The sequence below is a fragment of the Vulpes vulpes genome, chromosome 2 (assembly GCF_048418805.1).
Source record: "Vulpes vulpes isolate BD-2025 chromosome 2, VulVul3, whole genome shotgun sequence".
NCBI lineage: Eukaryota > Metazoa > Chordata > Mammalia > Carnivora > Canidae > Vulpes > Vulpes vulpes.
In genome coordinates, this window is record NC_132781.1 from 160,511,790 (window position 1) to 160,530,883 (window position 19,094).

The window sequence follows — 19,094 nt, forward strand, 5'->3', positions numbered from 1 at the left end:
CAGACCAATCACCACGCCGAAGACCTCAAAGTCCCACGAAGGGAGCAGACCCGGGGGAGGGACGGCTGCCATCGCTCCCGGAGGAACTCAGCCCTCAAACGGGCAGAGGAGGAGTAGCCCGGGCCTCAGGAGCCCCTGGTCCCTGGGCCAAGAGCTGGGGGCAGCGTTGCCTAGGAACCCCCCACCCCGGGCCGCACCAGCGTCCCCCAGGGGCCGCTCTGCCCTCTGGCAGCTGTGTGGCCTCAAGCAGGTCGCAGCAGCTCTCTGAGCCTCTGCCCTCAGTCTCGGTCGTCATTCCCACCCCACCCGGCACCCCGGGCCGGCGTGAGACCCGTGGGGACAACAGACGCAGACTCGATTTGTAAACCGTCCAGCGCTTTAGGATGAGGCGCGGCCCTGGTTAGTCACCGAAGGACACTCCGGAGACAGACAAAGCCGGGGGAGCCCAGCGGAGGCCACCCCGGGGGTGATGCGTAGAGAAGGAGGCGGACCCGGGGCCCCCCCCGCGCCCCCTGCCTCCCGTCGCCCTGGCGGCTCCAGGCAACCCCGTGACAGCGGTGTCTGGCGCTGAGGTCCTGGACCGGCTGCTTTCAACCCCTGCTCTTGGCTCAGCACAGCCCACCCTGGGCCCCTAGAGTCATTTGTGCTGGACACCGCGCGGGGCAGTGACTCCCACAGAGCTGAAGCAGGGGAGGGGAGACAAGCTGGAGCAGTGACATTTGCAGCCCCAGGAGCCGGGGAGGCCACCAGAGGGACACACAGCCCCCTCCCAAGGTGTGTCCGGCCCGGCCGTGCCCCCCAGACCCCCACCTGCTAAGCCCCATAGGCCCCTGGCGACAGAGAGCGAGGAGGCCAAGGGCTCAGGCCGGCTCCAGAGCCAGACTTGTCTGGCCGCAAATCTCAGCTCCCCTCTTCCAAGCTGTGAGATCGTAAGTTCCTTAACCTCTCTGTGCCTGCGTCCTCAGCTGTGAACAAGACTGATAATAATAATCCTAATACTCACCCCGCAGGGGTGTTGGGAGGACCCAACGAGTTAACACAAGTGACGTGCGTCGGTTAGCAGAGCGCAGGGCACAAAGTGAGCATCATGTCATCGCGGCCGGACACTGGCCATGCAGAGGGAAGAGGCTGCCTCCGAGAGCAGCAAGCCTGGATACCCAAGCTGTGGCTACACAGCCACCTGTCGGGGACTCTGGGCCAGGACCGCTGGGGTGACCTTTAAAACGCTGCCACCTGTAAGCCTGTAAACATCCCGCCTGTGCAGGAGGCAGGAGAAGGCTACGGGGTGCCCCAGGGGCAGCAACATGGGAACAAGCACTGGGGGGAGAGGACGGACCCAGGGCAGGGAGGAGGAAGTCGGGTCCAGCTCCCAGGCCCCTGCTCTGTCACCGATTCGCCGTGTGACCTCGAACTACTCCCTGCACCCAGAGCCTCAACTTCCCCAGCTTTGAAATGATGCCATTGCACTAGGAGTCCCGTAAGGCCACAGCGGGCTGCAAGGGTCAACTCTGTGACCCTGAGCAGGGAGGCAGGAAAGCTCCGCGGCACCCACACCCCTGCCAGGCTCCCTCTGCACTCCTCACCCCCACATCGCTCTGACCTGCCCCACAGGTGGCCGCCAGGGTCAGGGCCGGGTCCACCGAGGCTCCCAGCAGAGCTGCCCTTGCGGAGCCTGGCGCAAGGTGTCCCCGGGCCCTACCACCAACAGGGAGGGAGCAAGGTGTCCCTGGGCCCGGAGTCCGAGGGTGTCAACAGGAGCAGAAGCCCCACACACACCCTATGACCTCTAAAGGATCCTCCTCCACCTCTGGGAGGGACAGAGATGTTTAAAACCCCCCAAATCTGACCTGGATTCTGTGCAGTCCAAATCTGGCCCTTTGGGAAAGGCGCACACAGGTGGTAGGGTCAGGCCCTGCTGCCAGGAAAAGGTCCCGTCGGTCACAGCAGCTGGCAGGGCAGGCAAGAGCCCAGGGGTCGGGTACACTAGCTCCCTGCGCCAGGCGTGCAGAAGGCCCAGGCTTGTGAGTCACTCACCTGCCAGACCTGCCAGGCGGGCAGGCAGGAGGACAGGAGGCGGCCCCAGCAGCTCATGAGGAAGGACTAGCCTGAGTCAGACCCAGCAGGCTGGGCAGGGCTGGGCCAGGCCAGGCCAGGCAATCCGTCAGCTGCCTGGGAGAACCAGGAAGTTGCCAGGGTGGGGAAGGGAGGAGAAGTGTGAACAAAGGTGGGGGCCTCTCAGGGGTGCCAGCAGAGGGTTAACCACAGACAGCTGCCCGCCTGGCCCAGGACGGAGCACAGGGCATGGTACAAGGGAGGATTCCAGGTTCTTCCAGGGGATGGGATTCTTTTCACCAGGGAAGGTGGAAAAGAACATGCTTTGAAGTTGGAAAGCTTCAGGTTTGAATGCCTGCCCTTTCCAGCCACATGACCCCGTGTCTCCAAGCCTCAGTATCCCCCTTGTTCCTACTATCACAACGATCGTCCCCATAATTCAGGGTTCTTGTGGGAATTAAATGCACAAAGGGAAAGGGCCCTGGCATCCTGGCTCCTGGGGGGTACACGATAAGGGTGGCTCTGATTACAAGGACACCTGTTCAGGGAAGCAGGATGGCACACTCAGAAGCCTGGCCCCATTGGATTCTTACTGCCCGTGTTAATCGCCCCTAGATTTTAGCCACATACCTGCTGAGTTCATTAAGAGCGTGAGTGCCTGGTCATCGGGAAAAGCCATGTGTCCACAAACACTCTGCCCTTACCATGCGCCCCTGAGAACCCAGGACACAGTCTCAAGAGTAGATGAGCTCCTGCCCTGAAAACACTCACGGGCAGTTGTTTGCGCATGGACACTTGGATGTCATGTCCAACTTTGCCTGGGCCCTGCTCTACATTCTGCTATGGGGACACTGGCAGACAAGCAAGGTCTTAGACCAGGGGTCAGCAAACCGGCAGTCCTCGGGCCAAATGTGGCCCGTCGCTTGTTTTTGCAAATAAAGTTTTATTGAAACACAAACACTCTTATTTGCTTATTGTCCATGCCTGCTTTGGAGAGAAAAGTAGCAGAATTCAGTCCACGACAGGTGGTTGCAAAGCCAAAAATATTTGCTCTCTGGCCTTACAGAGGCAGTTGGCTGAGCCCTGCCTGGGATGATGAAGATGATGATGGTGGCGATGGTGATAATCCTGGGTTTGGGCTCTCACAGGCCTTATCTAAAAATTCTTTGTGCGTAACTTCACAGAAGCCTCACAACAAGGTGGCCGCCGTTTTGCAAAGAGGGAAACCGTTTTCAGAGAGATAAGACACTTGCCCAGGCCATACTGAGCGTGCACAGGATGGCCAGTTTGAGTTAAGGGCTGAGGGAAACCAAAACCCTCTGGTTCCAGTGGTTACCCAAGGGAGCACCCAGGCCCCAGGCACGCAGGGTTCAGCGAGCCCTTGTAGGACCAAAGGTTCTGGACCACGGGAGAAAGTAAACATAGGCCTGGGTTCACTGGGTTCCCACCTGGGAGGCAGCTGAGCAAGAGTCAGCAGGGAGGGGGGACGGGAGGAGCGCAGAAGAATCAGATGAGATGAAAAGCACCTAGAACAGCGTCACTGATGCTGGCAGGAAGCCCTCCTCGTAGCTAGAGCTTCCTTGTCTTTACTATTAGGACGTGAAGTGAGAACAGAGAGGCAGGAGGGCGGAGAAGCGGCCCCTCCACCTGCAGAAGTAGCAGTGGGGAGAGCGCTTCCCTTTAGGGAGCCCGGTGCCGGGCCAGGAAGGCTGGGTTCTGGTTCCGGGGGCCTTGCAAGAAGTGCTGTCCACTAAGGCCACCCTCGCCTTCATTCCAGCACCTTCCCTTCATCCCAACCAGGGAAGAGGCTGCCACAATGCGGAGGCCGCAGCCTCGTTCCCAAAGCCCCACCCCAGCTGGCAGTGGCCTTGCCCACCTCACCCACCCCGAAGGGCTGGCCTGGGCTTTCCACCCCCAGGGAAAGGTGCACCCAAGGTCAGATGAGGGCAGGAGGGGCCAGAGTCACCCTTGGTGTTTTCTTTTGGAAATCCAGACCAGCACCCACCCACTCCCCTCCTCTACAGGGTATAAGGCCCTCCGGAATTTCCTCTCTGGCTCTCTGGGGTCTTCCCTTCTCTGGCCCCTCCTTTTCTTACCCACCCGCAAAGCCCGGGTGACACAGGAGGCAAAGACTAGCTGAGAAGAAGCCACAAGTTCAGAAAAATCTCGCTAAATTGGCCTCCATTCCTTGCGCGCAAACCATCGGTCCCTCCGGGAGGTCAGGGCCGCCCGCTTTTCCCACTTTTCTCACTTTTCCCACATCCCGATGCTATGTGGTGGCCCAACACTGCTCTGCTGGGTGAGGCTGCGGGGCAGCACTTCCCCCAAGCATTTTGGAAGCACCTGTTTGCCAACAGGGGCTCCACTCCCCCAAGGCCACATGTTCATTGACTCGCTGAGCCTGTGCCCCAAAGAGCCCCCAAGCACCACACTTTACCAGCGGAGTCGGCTCCACCTGAAGCAGGGGGCATGCACATGCAGAGTTTGTTTGGGGTGATGAAAATGATCTTGGAGACGGATGGTGGGGACAGACACATAAAATGCACCCGAATGGCACTGAACTGTAGCTTAAAAATGGTTACAATAATAGATTTTATGTAACGGCGATTAAAAATAGAGACAGGCCATAGGGAATAGGAAAGACGGGCAGGCAATCAATGCCTGGGTCCCCATCCCATGCTCAGCTCCTGGGATCACTCCTGAGGCCAGGGCAGCTCTCTGGGTTTCTGAGATCCCCCTGAATCCTCCAAATAGATTCCCTGTTCGGCCTACATGTACTCAAGCAGGGCTCCGCACTTGCCAAGGAAATAATCTCAAATGGGATGTCTGGGGACAGTTATTTCTGGGAGGGTATCACCCTCTGCCATTTGGGGCCATCTCTCCAGCTTCTGGGGGCCCAATGAGGCTTGCTGCCTCAGTGCCCCGAGCTTCTCCTCCTGGCCCATAATAACACTGTGCTCCACACATGGATTTAAAACTGCTCTGAAGCCCTCCAGGGTAGAAAACCTTTCCCCACCCTCCCAGTTGCCTTGCTGTCCTCTCTGCCTTGCCGCACTGCCCAGCGGAAACCCCCACCCCATGTCAGCAGCCTCGGTTCCAGAAGTTTCCATGCTAATTCCAGACGCCAGATCCACCTTCAGAGGATGCAGTACTTCCACTGAGCACATGCAAAGCCAAGTTCCAGGAAGAGCCTCCCGACTGGTGACTACTTCAAAGGGACAACAGTCTCGCAGATAAGCACCCACGCCGTTAGACCAAAACCAGAGAGAGCACATTTGCGGGTCATACTTTGTTTTGCAGACTCTGTCCATCAGCTGGGGAGATGGAGACGCCCCAAGTTCTGGGAAGAATAGGATTTGGCTTTATGCTCGTCAGCTGACACTGAACGATCACCTGGGAACCAGGTGCACCTGTAATACATCATCTTATTTCCTCTCCCGAGATCTGAGAAGCGGATCTTATCACACCCATTGGAAAGATGAGGAACTGAGGATCGGAGAAACAACTTGTCCAAAGCCACACAGCTAGAGAGTGGAACAGCTGGAATTGGGATCTGGGTCCTTTCACTTCCAGAGTCTAGGCTTATACCCACGGGGAGAACAGGCCTGGGGCTGCCAGTAGCAAGTGGTCCCGGAGCAGCGTCTAGATCCCGGGCACGGGGCTCCTCCCAACCTCCTAACCCACCTGCCTACAGCCCTGAAAGTACGGACAGTCAAGACCACGAGACATGTTGGCCGTAGGTGCTCTGTGGAGACAGAGGGGAGCCCCCATCCACATCCCCATCACCTGCATTCGGCTTTGGCAAACAGGTGGAGGCAAGAGGCCCTTTCCCAAGGCGGCCTACAGTGCATCCTGGAGACGGACCCCGTTAGCCTCCATCTGTTGTGAGACAGGCCTCTGCCCTGGGCATTGGCCTTAGCTCCTCCAGCTCCGGGTCTCAAGGACCCTCATCCCCTCTTCCGGCTCTGATGGGAGGCCTGGTCCCCAGGGGTTCTCTGCTCCAGCTCTCCCTCGGCCCTCCCGCCACCAGCCCGGCCTTACCAACGTGACGAACACTGCAGCTGAGCCCAGCCACGCTGCCCCGCCTGGGTCTGTAATTACAGCTGCACAGATCAAACAAACCCAAATTCAAATCCGGCTTCCTTAGCAAGCCCTGTGACCTCGGGCAAGTTCGCTTGACCCCTTGACCTCTGTGTGCTCATCTGTAAAATGGAGATAATGATACTCAGCCACGAGCACTGTTGTAAGGAGTGAATGAGCTCATTTCTACAAGGCGCTGGTTTATAAACGCAGCCTCGGCAGGACACTGCGACCTGGGGAGACTGTCCCGGGGCTTCATGTTCATCATATTCTCCTCGAAAAACCTCAGATTCCACGGGCTTAGGCGGAAATTTACCTTCGTATCAGTGAAGCTTGAATAAGCGAATGAGTTTGTTTCCTCTAAAGCATTTATGCAATTTGGATTTATGTAACATGTCCGTGCATTTACCTGGATCTTATCTGTGCCCTCAAGTGTGTATAAACTGCACCAGCGCGGAACCTGCCTGCCTGATTCTCCAGTATCTTCAGGACCCAACCCAGGGCCCAGCACGTAGTAGGCTTTTAACTGACATGTACCGAATGAATAAATAAATGTCAGAAATTTAAGAGAACAAAAGCGAACACCATGAAAGCCCCATTTACATAAATGATGGCCGGGCTGATGTCAAGTGATCTTATCTGTCGTTTAAAAGCATCCACTGAAAACCTCTACCAGGCCAAGTCCATTCTTTAAAAATGCACAGCAAAAAATTAATTAATTAATTAAAATTTTTTTAAAAAATGCACAGCAGAGGGGCGCCTGGGTGGCTCAGTGGGTTAAGCATCTGTCTTCAGCTCAGGTCATGATCCCAGGGTCCTGGGCTGGAGTCCCCGGGCCGGAAGTCTGCTTCTCCCTCTCCCTCTGTCACTCCCTCTGCTTGTGCTCTCTCTCCCTCTCTCTCTCTGTCAAATAAATAACATCTTTAAAAAAAAAATTAAAAAGCACAGCAGAAAAAAATAAAACATAAAAAAAAAATAAAAAGCACAGCAGAGATTAAGCCATCCCCCTGGAGCTCAGGATTTCAGGGGCCCCGTCTGCACCGACTGTCCGGAGGTGAGGGAGAGAGACGTTAAGGTCTGGGTTGGCTCAGAGGCAGGGAAAACTTACTTCGAAGGATAGTGCTCCAAGGGCAAGAGATTTGGACAACTGCCATCTGTCTGTTTGATGGCACAGCCCCCGGGATTCACCCGCAGATTCAATAGAGGTGTATTAGCATTATGCCCATTTTGCAGATGGAAAATTGAGGGTCAGAAGGATTTGAGAGGCATGCCTGTGATCACACAGAGAGAAAGAGGCAGAGCTGGGATTTGAAGCTTCTGTTCTGTTCTAGCTTGGACCTGACTGGGGCAAACGTCAGCCCATTAGAGGTCCATCCCAGACCTGGGATCTCCAGGTGGCCACATGACTCAGCACTAGGAGGCCAGCGGCACTCTGATTTGGGGCCATCTCTCTAGCTGCCGGGGGCCCAGGAAAGAGGATCCAGTCCCTCTCTGCTGTAAGAGATGAGCAGGGTATTAGGCCCGGCCCAGAGAAACTGAGGCAGGCACCCAGGTACATAGGACCGTGAGGGCAAAGGAGACACGGAGGGTCTTTCCTCCCTGTCGGTGAGAAGCAGAGACTTGCCGACCCACACGGGTCAGACCCGCACCGGCCTGAGGTCATCGAGCAGAGCACAGTGCACATCCTGAGGGGTCCCACCTTGTATAGCCTGTCGACAGTGCCCGTGGTGTCACACAGCGCCTGGCCCATGAGCCCAAATGTGGTGGCCTCCCTGTCATCAGACACCCTGACTGCACCAAAGGCAACACACTCCCCAGAGCCCTGGACCGCTTAAATGCTGTTTCGCTGAAAATTAATTCCTTCCAGAGGTCCCCTCCCCTCCTCACCCCTGCCCTCTGAATCCATGTGTCCTGATGGTAGAGGTACTGTTCCTTCTTCAAACACAATCAGGCCCCAGGATCACAGATCAAACCTGAGAGGAAGGAATGTTTAAAAGGATTAAGTGGGGCAGCCCGGGTGGCTCAGCGGTTTAACGTCACCTTCAGCCCAGAGTGTGATCCTGGAGACCCGGGATCAAGTCCCATGTCGGGCTCCCTGCATGGAGCCTGCTTCTCCCTCTGCCTGTGTCTCTGCCTCTCTCTACTTGTGTGTGTCTCTCATAAATAATAAATAAATAAATAAATAAATAAATAAATAAATAAATAAATAGGATTAAGTGATTGCTATTGCCAAGAAAGTTCTTTAGATGGGGCCCCATGACACCCTACCTGCTCCCCCACCCCAATCTAGACAAATGTCAGCCAGCTAGAGGAGGGTGAGTAAGGCTGGCCTGGTGGGGTCCCCGCTGGGGAGCGGGCTGGGAAGTGCAGGGACAAGGCGGGAGTGATGGCAGCTCCTGTGTGGCCAAGCGGTGAAGAACAAAGAGGCAACAGGAGAGGTGGATAAACTCAACTTCTTGCTGCCAGACAGCTGTGCCCTCCCCGCCTGGAGAGTGAGGAGCTTGGCCCACAGTCGCTGTTCCCTCCCAGGAGGGGTTGCGGTGGCTGCTCCTGTGAGAAGTCGTGCCCTATCCCCTGGGTCTCCGAGCCGCCCGAGGAGCCCAGGCCGGAGGGCCGCCTAGGGCTGCAACCAACACGGCGCCCACACGGCCGACGGGGAGCCCGGGCACAGGCCCCAGTCCAGCGGGGCACTGTGTACAGACAAGGGGTATCTTCAGGAGCCTCACTTCTCGAGACATTCAGGTGCTCGTTGGAGTTCTGGAAACTCGGGGCTCCTGCGGTCCAGCCCCCTCCGACTCATGCCTGGGAGATCCCAAGTGCAGAGCGGGGTTTGTCCAGACTGGCAGTCTGTCCCGCTGGGCCCACGCGCTCCCCCAGGGGGTGCTGTAGGACTGTCACAGCCCGTGAAAGGCCAGCACGCCAGCAGCAGGCCGCTGGGGAGACGGGCAGCGGGACCGAGCAGTGTGGACATAGCCGGGGTCCCCTGGACGGCTCCTCGCTGGGCTGTGGAGGGTGACTGTGTCCACAGAGGCCACTGGTGTCCCCCTGCCTCGGCCCCTCCTCACTCAGAGACACCAAGGGGTACTGGGTAGCCCCTGCTGACCACCAGGAGCACGTCCTCCAGGATGAGGACAGGAAGCTCTGGGATCCCCAACACCCAGTTTTACTAAGGGAAGGGGCGGGGAGGCTGGCGGAGGTCAGTGCTAACAGGAGCCTCCGTCAGTTCCCATTAGGGCCCCACACTCTCAGGCCCAGTGACCTCGTCTTGTCGGCTGGGACGCTCATCTGGGAGCCACTGTCTAAACACCGATGACCCCCAGGCCACCGGGACGTGAGGAAGCCCAGGCTACGCGGAGGGGCCGTGTGCAGGTGCTCTGGTCAATGGCCAGGCCGGGAAGCGAAGATGCTTCCAAGGGATTCCCGGGCTGGGCCGTTGAGTCACCTCCAGCTTTGTGTCTTCCAGCCCCTGAGGCCCCAGACATGACAGAGCAGAGATGAGCAGCCCCGCTGCACCTCGTCCAATTCCAGAGTGGGTTAGCCTCCCAAAGTAGAAGCTTCCGGGTGGTTGGTGAGGCAGCAAGAGGTGATTGCCCACACGGCACTCCCCTGAGCCCCCGGGTGTGGAAAGGGCACTGCTCTTAAACCCAGGTGACCAGTCCTGTGAGTTGGAACTTGTCCCCAGACCCCAAATTCCACACCTGTAGAGTTAGAGTAGTAAGTCCGCCCTGCCCATCCCTCGGGTTTGGGGGGGGGGGGATGTGTGGAGGCACATAGGTGGGTGTTTAGGGGAAGAGCAGACAAGCCCAGGATGTGAAAGCCCTTTATTTTATTTTATTTTATTTTATTTTATTTTATTTTATTTTATTTTATTTTATTTTATTTTATTTTATTTTATTTTATTTTTAAGATTCCATTTATTTATTCATGAGAGACACGGAGAGGCAGAGACACAGGCAGAGGGAGAAGCAGGCTCCCCTCGGGGAGCCCGATGCAGGACTTGATCCCAGGACCCCGGGATCATGCCCTGAGCCGAAGGCAGATGCTCAACCACTGAGCCACCCAGGTGTCCCTGTGAAAGCTCTTTATAGCACAGAGGTGACAAGTGCAGACCCAGAGCCAAGCTCTCTGTGTCGCTCTCTGTGTCCAGGCCCAGTTTCTCACCAGCTGCGTAACCTTGGAGGGGACATTTAACTTCTCTGTGCATCTGTTCTCACTTGTGTAAAATGCGGGTGACAGCAGAGGGCCTAGGAGGGGACTTCACAAGGCCTTGCCCATGAAGCACCTAGTGCCTGCGGGTGCGCCCGCTCCGGCGAGGGTGCGGTCAGTGGCAGCGATGGTCTCGAATGGCTGTGCAAAGGGGAGGAGCCCACGTCCAGTCCCTCCGGGGTAAGAGATCCCGAATCTCCAGGCTCACCTCACACCACCCTGGAATCCCTCAGGGGAAAGTTCTGTTATGAAACCCGAGGGGACAGGGGATTAAAAGGCCAAGGACAGGCAGCTTTTCGGATCGCAGCTGACAGGAGCCCAGGCACAGCCTTGACTGGCAGGCCCTGTTTATGGAAAGCCCGGTCAGGCTCTGGCTCCGCCACCAACCTGGTCACGCTGGGCAGGTCCTGGGGCTCTCAGCCCCATCCCCTGGCAGGTGGAGGGAGCTAAGGGCTCAATGACACATAGTAGGTGCTCAGTAAGTGGACCTGCTGTATTCCTTCTATCCGCACTGCTTTTGTGATTGGTTTGGTTTTCCTGTCTCTGGGCTCGAGCAGCAGAACAGGTAACAGGTACACCTGCCGTTCCCAGGCGCTCTCCGGTATGAAGGATGTAGCGTCCCGATGCCCCGGGGCAGGTGGAGGCAGCAAGCTGTGAACACAAATGCCACGTGTGTCACTTCTCGGCAGAGTGTTCAGTTACCAGCAGAAGACCCTGCCCGGTCTCCCTGGCGCACCGGCACAGCCCTCAGGGTGGGGAACCTCCTCACCAGCCCGGGACTCCACCCAGCCATGATGAGCAGCGCCCCCCACCCACCTGCCAGCAACAGGTAGCAAGGGCCAGAAGCAGACCTCTGTTGTTTCACTCCTCATCAACATTGGGGAGTTGACGGGCACCCGGCTGGCTCAGTCAGTTAAGAGTCTGACTCTGGATCTCAGCTCAGGTCTTGATCTCAGGGTTGTGAGTTCAACTCTGGTATTGGACTGAGCCTACTTAAAAAAAAAAAAAAAAAAAGATTTGGGAGTTGCTTCTACGGCAACAGAACAGCCTCTGTTCCAGCCGACCTCTCCACGTCAGGCATCGGGCCAGGTCCTTGATGTATTGGATGTGTATTCGCTCCCCATGTCCGTCCTCTGGGACGAAGGCTGTTATCATGCCCATTTCACAGATAAAGAAAGTGAGGCTCAGAGGAGAAGCAATCTGACCGAGATCATCTAACTACATATGGCTCTATCAGCAAGTTATTGCTGCATAATAAACAAACCCAAACTTAGGGACTTAAGGCAATATGCCTCAATTATAGCTCATGGTCAGTCGTGTGGCTCCTCTGGCCAGGACCACACTAAGTCAATCTCGACTGGACTTGGCTTGTTATGAGGCTGCTGTCTGCTGGAGTAGGATGGGCTTCCTGGGGACCCTGCTTCTCCCTCTGCCTGTGTCTCTGCATCTCTCATGAATAAAAAAATGGGGACAAAAAAATGTCCTCCACGTGGTGCTCAGCCACCAGTGCTCTAGCACAGGCTCATGGCATGTGATGGCTACAAAGTTCCAGGAGAGAAGCTGCCAGTGGGCAAGGCCTCCTGACACCCTGATGTAGAAGTCACATGTCCATCCTTCCAGCATGTTCTATCCGTCAAAGCAAAACAGTGGAAAAATAGACTCCAGGCACCTGGGTGGCTCAGCAGTTGAGTGTCTGCCTTTGGTTCAGGGCATGATCTCCGGGGTCCCAGGATCAAATCCCATGTTGGGTTCCCTGCATGGAGCCTGCTTCTCCCTCTGCCTGTGTCTCTGCCTCTCTCTCTCTCTATGCTTCTCATGAGTGAATAAATAAAATCTTAAAAAAAAAAAAAAAGAAACAAACAAACAAAACCAGACTCCACATCACTGGGAGAAATGAAGCACAACGGCTGTTCCTGTCACTTATACAGTGGTTGGATCAGGATTTGAACACAGGCCTGTCACGTCGCTATTCTGTCCTCCTCACCTCTTGTCCCAGCTCGAATCACTGACACTTGTTTGGGATTGAACTTGAGGATTTTCGTGTTCAGACCCTTCAACAGGATTCTAAGGTTGAGGTGCCCTGCCGAGAGGTTCCGAGAAACAGCTTACTTACATCGATTTGCCGGGCCAGCCACACATTTATTAGATTCCTAACATGCCTGTCTTCTGCCAAGCTCAGGGCCATCCTGGGGATTAAATTCACAGCACAAACAGCTGGGACACACTTAAGACATTGCAGAAACAGGAAGCAAGCTGGAGGGGGTGCTGGAGCCGCGGGCTTGTGGGGTGGGGGGGCCCACCCAGTTCCCAAGAGGCCAGTGATGGGCATAATTGGTCATTACCAGCTACAGTGCTGTCCTCACGGAACTGTCTTCACAGAAATCAGTAGTCCGATGCAGCAGAAGCTCAGGACAGCCCCGGGGGGGCTGGGGGGAGGGAGGCCGGGATCCACAGGAGAGTTCTGAGATGCACACAGCACCCCCTGGCGTCGTGGACTGATTGAGCAGCATGTCAGGACAGTGTCAAGGGCAAGACTTTGCTCATATTCTTGTGCCCCCTCCTCCATCCCAGGGGCAGCTTCTGAGCCACCTGTTCTTGCAGATGTAGACTTGACCAAGTCCTGCCACCTCCTGGGGCCTCAGCTTTATTACCTCTAAATTGGGAAGATGCAGCCGTCTCTCCCTGTTGCTATGTGGCATTGCTGAAGCCACAGAGGTAAAGGACTAGTCATCCAAGCAGCCTCCCACCTTCATCCCGAGGGCAGCAGCTCCACCTCTCCGCTCGGAGGAGCTGCGAAGCTCAGGGTCAGGTCCACAGCTAGTGTCATGGCGCTGGCTCAGAGAGTGTGCGATTGACTCTTGAACAACATGGCTTTGAACTGCATGTATCTACTTACAGGTGGATTTTTTTTCAATAAATACAGTCTGGCACTAGAACTGTGTTTTTCTTCCGTCAAGGAGCAAGAACCCCTGTCCTTCTTCAAGAGTCCTTCCAGGGGCACCTGGGTGGCTCAGTGGTTGAGCGTCTGCCTTTGGCTCAGGCCATGACCCTGGGGTCCTGGGATCAAGTCCCGCATCCGGCTCCCCGTGGGGATCCTGCTTCTCCCTCTGCCTGTGTCTCTGCCTCTGTCTCTCTGTGTCTCTCATGAATAAATAAATAAAATCTTAAAAAAAAAAAAAAAAAAGGAAAGAGTCCTTCCAGTTGGATGGGAAGAATCAAATTGACATGAGACAGATGAACGGGAGAAAACCGAATTTAATAGAGCATGTACAGGGAATCCACACGGACGTGGAAATTCTAAAGACAGGCAAAATGAGGTATCCATGGGGTTCTGAACTATGGAGAAGGGAGCCGGGGTCTGGGACTTCAGAGGAAAGGAATGCATTTCACAGGGCAATGAGAAGAGCAGGTGTTTGGTAAGTAGGTGTCTGTCCTGCGGTATAGACGGGTCACTCGGATAAAATTGATCTCTGATAACAGCCCTTCTTCTGGGAAAGACGCCCAATTTAGATTCTACTATGTAGTTAAGGGAGGGGCAAAAGTTTCTCTTGAGACTCAGGTGCCTTCGGCTCAAAATACGCTTCATGCCAAAGTGGCCCGTCCCGGGGCGGCCTGCCCTCGGCCCCTCCACCTCCTTGTGATTTCCTTCACTTTCCCTCTTCTCTGGTGCACTGTAAGAGCGCAGTGTACAGCACATACCACACACGAAGTATGTGCTAGGCGACTGTTTATATTATCAGTAAGGCTTCTGGTTAACTGTAGGAGGTTAGTAGTTAAGTCTGGGGGGAGTTAAAAGTTATAGGCAGATTTTCCCCTGTGCAGGGAGGGGAATCAGCACCCCCAACCCCTGCGTGGCTCAAGGGTCAGCCATGGCCTCGTGTTGCTTAACTGAAGAGGACACAGAAATGCATTTGGTTTCCAACACCAAAAACAACAGCAAGAGTAAAACATGCATGTTTATCACGTTTTCTTTTTTTTTTTTCTTTCTTTCTTTCTTTCTTTTTTTTTTTTTTTTTTTTTTTTTTGTATATCACGTTTTCAATGCCCCCTGCATCACTGAGGTTCAGGGAGGTTCAGTCACTCGCCCGATGTCACACAACTGGTAGGAAGTCAAGTCAGGGGTCACAGCCAGACCATCAGGCTCTAGAACATGGCCTTTCCCCCTGCCTGTAATGGATGGGGCTGAGATGTTGCTCAACCAGCCTGCACTGAGGGGAAAAAACGAAATAGGGGGTTTTTTTGGTCCCCATTATGTAGATGGAGAGAGAGCAGTAGTCCGGCCCCACTGCTGTTCCCCAGTTTGGCTTGTGAGGCTGACCTGGCCACCAGCCTCCCTGCTGCCGCGTTGCCCTCCCTTCCCATCACAGAGAGTAGGGCTTGCTCAGGGATCCAGAGCAGCCTCGGTTTTGGGGGGGAACGCATGGGGGCGTCCTGGGGACACCGCAGACCCCCACTCCTGCAGTAAGCTGCAGCCTGGCTGGGGGGCAGCCAAGTTTCCAGAAGCCACCTGGCACCCCAGCTCGGGCCAAAAGCCTAAACTGACCCTTTCCCAAAAACAAAGTTGGGGCACAGATCCCAGCCCCACCAGGAGCCTGGGCTCTGGGGGAGCCAGGGGGAGCTTGGGAATGCAGGGTGGACCCACACTCGGCCAGAACATGACAGGTGAAAACCGGAGCTTGATCATTATCATCATCGCCAAGTAATAATCACAATAAAGGGAAACGATCACAGGGCGCGACCCTGCGCGACACTCTTCCTGGTGTCCTGTACATACCAACTCAGTTTTCACAGCAGCCGTGTGAGGAAGTGGTTAAAATTATCCCCCATTTCACAGAGGAGGAAACTGAGGCACGGGGAGGTGAGACCCCTGGTTCAGGGTCACCCAGCTAGTCCGGGGTGGGCGCACGAATCCTGGGCCAGGCTGGGCTAAGCCTTTCACGTGATCACTTTATTAAACGCAAACTCCTGAGAGGCATCATTACAGCCAATTTATAGAAGAGAGAAATTGAGGGTCTGATGGGCAAATCGCCAAGCCCAGGTCACGCAATTAGGAATGTTTGGGCCAAGTCCTGGGCTCCTAAGCGGCGGGGAAGCCCTGCCTTTGTCCAGAGGCGTCCTGAGGGCAGGAGGTGGGGGCTCTGCACGCTCCAAAGGCTGAATCGTGGAGCTGAGGCGCCCTCTGCTGACCTCAGTGGAAAGGACACCGGGAGGACTGAGGATGCTGAGCAACCAGCTAAGACCTCATCCCTTCCCCCCACGGGCTCACAGTCCCTGCATAGGAAGAAAATGGACTATTAGTGAGAGGGGTAAGCACAGGGCTCAGGAGAAATAACCTGACCACACCTGGGCAGTCCACGAAGGCTTCCTGGAGGAGGTGCTCTGCATTGTGAGAGGGGTAGGTAGCCTGATTCAGGAAGAGTTCAATTCAAGGAGGCCAAAACAGGTTAGGCTTGAGCGGCCCGAACAATTGGCGAGAGCCAACCTGAGAAGTCGAGGCCGTTGTCCTCGCTGCCCGGTGAAGAACGAGAGGGCCCTGGTGGGACCAGAGAGGATGAGAAGCTCCCTGTGCGCACAGGTGCGTGAGGACGAGAGAGGCAATCTGGTCAGGCTGGGGAGGGTGGAGGAGGAGGCTGAGGGGCTTTGCAGGTCGAGAAGGGAACGCACGTGGGAGGTAGCCTACGACGTCTGCAGAGGCGGAGACTGAGGGGTAGGTGCTGGGCGGGGAGCGGGGGTGGCGCTGGCATGTGGCCCCGGGGACTGGTTAGAAACGCAGATACCCGAGCATCCAGGTGCTCCTACAGCTCGAGCGCCGCTGCTCCGAGCCACCCCGAGAGCCCTGCTCTGATCCAACTCGCACAACCCATTCCCTGCTGGTCCCCGTCGAAAGCCAGGCACCCGGCTGCTCCGCGGGTGGAGCGTGCGACTCTCGATTCCAGGGTCGCGAGTTCGAGCCCGGCATCTGGCTTGACGAACGGGTGAATGGATGAACGGATGAATGAACGCGGGCCGGCCTGCGCTCTGAGAACCAAACGCCCCAGCTCCCGGTTTCGCCCGTTCCCAGCAACAGGCCAACATTTGCTGCAGTGGCCGTGCTGGGCCGTTCACCCCCGTCCCTTCACCAAGCACCAGCCCCGGCGCACCTGCCTCGCAGACCAGGACACAGAGGCTCACCGAGCCGGAGCCGCTTGGCCCAGAGTCACGGAGCAAGAAGCAGATCCAGCAGCAAGTTCTAGAACAAGGCCTCCCCACTGCTTCCCACTGCCGGGCCCTGAACTGGACCCCCTGCATGATGGGGTCGAGCTCGTCTCTCACCTGCTCTCGGTTTCCCTGTCCTCACAATGACGGGTGCCAAGTAGGTCTGAAAGCCACTTCCAGTTCTAAAACACAGCGTGGTCCCACTGCCCGGGGCCCAGCACTCGCTCCATCCTTCCGTCCACAACTGTGCAGAGCGGGAGGCCGGCCTCCACGAGGCGACGCAGAGGGCACGGGCGAACGGCAAGTGCTGCAGAAAAATACAGCAGACGAGGGAACAGGTGGCCATGGCTATGCTGATGGGCTGCCCGGAGGAGGTGACATGGGAGCAGAGACCGAGGGACTCCCGGGAGTTCCCAAAGCCGCACGTTCAGACAGGACAGCAAGCTCTGGGGCAGGAGCTTAGCCTGCTTACGGGGCCACAGGAGGCCGTGTGGCTGGAACAGAGGGAGCAGAGGGCAGGGGAAGAGGTAGGACTACGGGAGCGAAGGGAGAAATCACAGACGGCTGGGACCGTCGGAGTCTTGACTAGCTGCCCGCCTACACCTTTCCGGCCGCGAGGGTAACTAACTGACTACTTGATCCTCGATCGTGATACAGGTAACGTGTACCCCGGAATGTACACTGTGTCCTGGGAGGGCAATCGGTTTAAAGGTCTGTCTGCATAGAGGTTGGGCGGGGGCAACGCGGTCACACTGGGCTAGTTCGCAGGTGTTTTGCCCGGATGCTACCCCTGGTTGGATGGATGGGAGGAAGGGAGGGAGGAGGAAGGAAAGGGGAAGAAAGGAAGGAAGGGAGGGAGGAAAAATTTGGCTCTTCAGATCTTCAAATCCATTATCTTTCAGAACAAACTAGAACATTGAGCCATTTATCAGAACCCCAAGGAGAAGAGGCCTCCTCCGTCGGGTTACCCGGCGGGTCCGGCTCACTTCTCTCCATCAACATTAGTCAAGTGGAGTCCGAGTTTTTTCTGTGTCTGGCACTTGTTCAAAGCAACTTGCACTCTCCCTACGGCCACCGCGCCACCTGCAAATCTGGGTGTGACACCCGCACCCCACCCGCCAGGCTGGTTGGTGAGGGATTTGCAGGGGGCCCCGGGGGGTACGACGCGCTGGCGCCGCGAGCAAAGGACGTGCAGTTCAGCACTTAAGCTCCTTCCTCTAAAAGCTACCGTGTGTGCGTTCGTGCGCGTGTTCGCGCCCATATGTGTGTTCCTTTAATCTTCCCCAGACGTTCGCGAGAAGACATCCAACTTTCTAAGAACACTGGAGCCCGTCCAGCACGAAGCAAGAAGTCTCCAGAGGCCCTCTCTGGATTCTAACCCTGTGCTTCGTCTTCCTTCCAGAGCCGGGCGCCCCCCTGCTTCTCGGGGCGACCTGCACAGCACGGCAGCCTGGCATGAGTTTGCCCTCACGTCTGCACGGGGCGCGTGATCTTTACGTTGGGTTTTGTCTTTCCAGAGTCCAGCGTCACGAGGCTGTCAGCCCCGCAGTCGTGCTCGGCATCGCTATTCAGAGTTAACATGGAGAGCTTGCCCTTATGGGGCCGGGCCAAGGGCAGGCCCTTGTCTTCGGGGTCTTCGGGGCCCCTCCCGTCCCTGGGAGCCTCACTGCCCAGAGAGGTTAAGTGGTGAGCTTGAGGCCACACAGCATCTTCTGCTGTGTGGGGGCCAGGACTAGATTTCGCACGCGCCCCTCGTCCCCGTCCCTCGGTAGATTTGGATCTTTCTTCGTCTACCAAGACATCATTTTCATGTCATCACTTTTCACTGTCTGGAGGGAGCCAGGGAACTCCCTTAGGATCCTCCCCCACCCCAGGACAGTTTATATCAGGGGGAAAAAAAGCTGCTTCTGAGGCTCCTCCAGATATGAAACACGTGGCCATAAAGTAGGCTTCGGCGTAGCAATCAAAGCTACACATCTGGTTCTGGTCACCTCCCCTGTAGGGGCCCCTCTCCATCACTCCCTTCCTGCTGCCACAGATGAAAACAATCCTGTCCAGTAACTCAGTGGTTCTCAGCTGGGGGGAGGCGATTCAGCTCCCGGGGAACATCTGGCAACGTCTGGAGACATTTTGGTTGTCACGAGTGGGAGAGGAGGTGCTACTGGCATCCAGCGGGTAGAGGCTAGACCCTAGAGTGCACGGAATGGCCCCCACAACGCAGGGCCCCCCTTCTGTCCGCCATTGTCCATAGGGCCCCAAAACCCTGCACTGCTCAAAATCCCAGGCTGTTTGCACCCCCCAGGAGCTACGTGGGGAGGGAAAACCCTTGGCAAAGAGAATGCTTTCGAATGAAGACAAGCTCATCCAGTCTTGTCCATAATAAGAGGGTCAAACCCCCACCCTCACACCCACACCTGGGCCTTGGGGTTGAGGGAAACCAGTGGACATCGCCTCCTTTACCTTCGGCTACAGATGCATCACGTCTGAGACAAGAACGTGGGGCACGGGATCCGATGGGTCAGGGCCATCCACCCATCACCTTCCAAATCCTCCTGGGTCAC

At 56.3% G+C, this 19,094-nt stretch overlaps 1 protein-coding gene across 2 annotated transcripts in view; it reads right to left on the reverse strand.

Moving 5' to 3' along the window:
- ARHGEF10L (Rho guanine nucleotide exchange factor 10 like) overlaps window positions 1–2,060 on the reverse strand; it is a 158,158-nt gene extending 156,098 nt beyond the window's left edge. The window contains exon 1 of one of the 2 annotated variants that reach the window (XM_072751061.1): window positions 1,848–2,060. The gene's annotated coding sequence lies outside the window, so the exon portion shown is untranslated. The remainder of the gene's footprint in view (window positions 1–1,847) is intronic. The other variant, XM_072751057.1, reaches the window with a different exon arrangement.
- Window positions 2,061–19,094: the final 17,034 nt, after the last annotated feature.